The sequence below is a fragment of the Octodon degus genome, unplaced genomic scaffold (genome assembly GCF_000260255.1).
Source record: "Octodon degus isolate 3935 unplaced genomic scaffold, OctDeg1.0 scaffold00075, whole genome shotgun sequence".
Classification (NCBI taxonomy): domain Eukaryota; kingdom Metazoa; phylum Chordata; class Mammalia; order Rodentia; family Octodontidae; genus Octodon; species Octodon degus.
Window position 1 is genome coordinate 5,113,074 of NW_004524651.1, and position 4,106 is coordinate 5,117,179.

Below are 4,106 nucleotides of genomic sequence, written 5' to 3' on the forward strand. Positions count from 1 at the left end.
TGCATATCACAAGAGATATCCACAAAAGAACAAAAATCAGTGTTGAAACCATTCTCATGGAGAATGCACATTGTTCGTGAACAACTAACGCTACAGGAAAGCCATTATTCTCATCACCCCTGGTTTCCTTTATCCTGCTTGCCTCCCACGGTGAGCTAAAGCACAGCCCATCTGGATTCATTCTGGACCTCTATCTACACCTCTTTCTTGGTGTTTCTCATTTGCGACTGCCTGTGTTTCCTTCCCATTCCAAGTAGCACATGTATAGCCCTATGTTCTGTATCTACATTGGTCATCTTTGGACATTTAGAATTCCAGTTTGCTTTGAAAGAGGTTGTAAGAAGCATCAGGGTATATTTAGTATGACATTATCACTACATCAAAGTGACCAGAAAACAAAGGAAACAAATTGTCAGAAAGAACAAGAAAACCGAGTCCATACTGAGAATACAGTATATATTGAAAAACCACAAATACAGGGAAAGAAATGAAGAAATGGTGTTATGCTATTGTGTTCCTTGGAGAATTGCAGTGGATGTCTTTCAACAAAGGAAAAAGGTAATATACAGTAAGAAATTTATTACTGGAAGGATTTATCCCTCCAACAATCTAAGAGAAGTGAGGAAAATAAACTCTTGTCCTAACCACAGCTTTTGGAGTCAGCTACTTCCTGTCATGAGAATAACTGAGTGAAAAACATTGAAAGCTTAATGGGAAAATCAAGGACTGCAACAGTAAGTAAGGGGAAAAAAAACTTTAGAATCATCTTTTCTTACATCAAGCACTTAGAGAACATAAAAAGAGATGGCTTTAATTCATTTCCTCTTAGTGATTTGGCATTTATAGAAGAATAGATGAGTTTAGGTAAAAAGTATATATATATATATATATATATATATATATATGTATAAGAACAGACAGTTGCTTACTAAGTATATTCTTGAGTAATAGATTTATTGCAAAATAGCCTAAGTCCATTTCTAGCATTTCTGCAGTATCAGAAGCATTAAATTAAATTGGAACTAACAGAAAAGGTACTCTATGTTCTTCTCCCTTAATTGTTCATAGTTCACACTTAGTAAGACTAAGGATAACGCGTATGAGGTAAAGCATCTTTAGTTTGAAGAAATTTAACTTTTTTGTTTAAGTTAACTTAAGTGCTGTTCCTCTCACTACAGTAATACACAAGCATTTTAACTAAGGCTGTTTTTCCTATGCGTACTACAGTTTGACAGCGTTGTTAGTATAGATAAAAACATACTTTTAAATGGAGTAAAGCAGAACTTAGTGAGATAGTATCTCATTGGAGCAATTAACAAAATTCTGCCTGCCTGCTGCAAAGATGTAATTCTTTATAAATTAAATCATTACTATGAATCACTACTGTGAAGATAACAATATGCAATGTAGTAATTATTGTAACTGTCTTATTAACCTGTTTTGAAACTATCTCATTGCTATTTCTTTCTCAATAAAATGAATATATAAAAAGAAAAAAACCACTTTGATCACAGCTCATGTTTGTTGTTCTGCTACCTAAAGACTTCTTATTATGTTAACATTTATGTCCTAGTTATCACTTGCCATGTTCTGAATTCATGGATTTTTTGGTATTGATAAGAATATAGAAGTTCTCTTCTTAAATGTTATACTGGTGCTTCCTTCAATAAATTGTGAGGCTTGAGGAATATAAGAACCCTAGAGCTGGAAGGCACTATGTAAATTTAAGTCTAAAAAACAGGGCCTTTATTTCACAGGCTATATAGGTTAGAAAGACTTTTATATGATTTGCTCCTTTTACATAAATTAAACTCTCAGAATAATATTAAATTGGGTTACTAATTATTTGCTACCTGGAGAGTTACTAAATATTTCTTACTATAGAATCAATGATCAGTAGCTATAATTAGTTTTTATTTTTTCCTTTTTGTTGTATATGGATAGTCTTAAGATGATGTAAAAAATGCATTCATTTTTACCACTTTAAGAATGTATTAAAGGATGTTTCATGTTTCCTTCTAGAAAATTATAAGCTTTTCTAGTTTACTAACATGCTTCTGTGTGACATTTTTCGGTTACATTTCTCTTAGTTTTTGTTTTCTTTTTCTGTGAAACATTACTCAGGTTAAAATAAGAAACTTCCCATTAACACAAGAAGTGGAGAGTAGGAACTAGACTGTCAGAACACTGCAACCTGAGAGGACATTCTTGGGTCACTGGGTAAGCTTGTCAGGGAATCAAAAAGTAGTTTTGTGTTCAGTGTCAGTCTGTTCTAGAATATGAAAGATCATAATGAAGAATAAAGTCAAGTATTTGGTTGAAGTTTTAAAGGGGATGGAGGAAGAAAACTGAATTTTATTTAATGTATACTGTCTAAATCAAAAGAGAATCTAAGAAATGTATTAAAATTTTTGACATTTTCTCAGTTTGATTGGCTTAATCTAAGACAATGTATTCTTTAAGAATGAGAGGAAGTTCTCCTGAAATATTTACACCAAAAATTTATGCAAAAATCATTTTTCTCTTTAAAATGATTCATTCAAATGATATGAATTATTAAAATCATGAATCAGTTTTCAATCTTAAAAGAATTATTATTCTTTACCTGTACAGGTTAACAGAGACTGTATCTCAGAAGAATATTTTTGTTTGTATTGATTTTTAGATATTTTGATTATTTAGAAAAAGCTTCCTCAGTTTTGAAGGAATAGGGATTCTATATAATAAAATGACCAGCCTATGTTTTTTCTTTCTTTGTTTTTTTTTGTTTATTGCTTTTGATTTTTTTTGATGTTCTGTACTTAATGCTGGCCTTGAATTTATGCCCGTCCTCCTGTCTCTGCCTCCTGAGTGCTCAATTATAGGCTCATGCCACCATGCCCACCTTTTCTGGTGTTTCCTCTTAGAGTGCTTTTTCCTTCCCTAAAACAAATATGGATAACAAACAAATGTTTACAATTCAAGTATCTCCTGATCTTTAAAGCTATTATTGATAAGAGAGTGAACCAAATTTGTGATGTGTAGATACTTTGTGCAAGAAACGTTTCTTCCAAGAGATTATGACTACCAGTCCTATGGCAATGTGGTTGGGTTCATCGTCTGTGTGGTCTTCTCTGCGAAGTATTGCGCAAATAGACAAGGAAACAAAGAAGCGAATACTCCTCCATGTTAGGCCTTCCTAATTTCCCCATTAGACTTCATTCATTGAATTGCATGTCAAATGTGCCCACAATGGAAATCATGCTTGTTTTGAAGCAAGTCACACTTGAAAGCACTGCTGAGTGTTACTCATGAGCAACAGTGATTTTCAGCCAATTAATTAGTTTTTACTTTGCAATGAGTAACACCCCATGGCATTTTGAGGATCAGGGCTCAGGAAATGCCAGGTCTCCTAAGAGAATATCACCTCCTAAGAACAGATCTACCAGGAATCCTGCCAAGAAGCCTCAGGTGGGGGGAAATCACCAGATGCTGGGGAAAGACAGCAAGTTTTCGAAGTTCTGAAACATAAATTCTCCTTTTATTATCAAAGCATGCATTTTGTATTCTTTTACACACAGTGCAACAAGTATATTCATCTTTGTTTAAAGGAAGGGAATAATGTTTAAGTTCCATTGTGACATCAAAGTATTGCAAATTTCACATTAGCAGAACCTGCTTTGGGGAGCAGAAGAATTGTCCTGGACACAAACCTAGTAGCTGAGCCAAAAGGAGCCAGTCTAATTTCTTTCTTGAAATCTAAAGATTTTCCAGTTTTTCAGTCTGGGAGAAATGTTTATTTTATTGCCTTATCTGTGCTTTGTAGTAGGATGAAAGACACTTCCCAAGATACTCGGGAGAATATAGAGATCTGAGGGCTAATAGACGTTCTGTTAATAGGGAAAACAGAACAAAGACTTGTGGGTCTGCAATACCATTTCCCATCATGCACAACTTCAAACACATCGCAGAACTAGTTGCGAAGGGTGATCAGACTGTTAACTCACGATGCTTTTTGTGCTAAAAGAAGAAGTCCTGATGGAAGGATTAACCTTAAGCTTTACTGTGTGGCTTTAGATATTGTGCATACTCCCCTAATTTGTTATGACAGATGGAAACAACAGTAT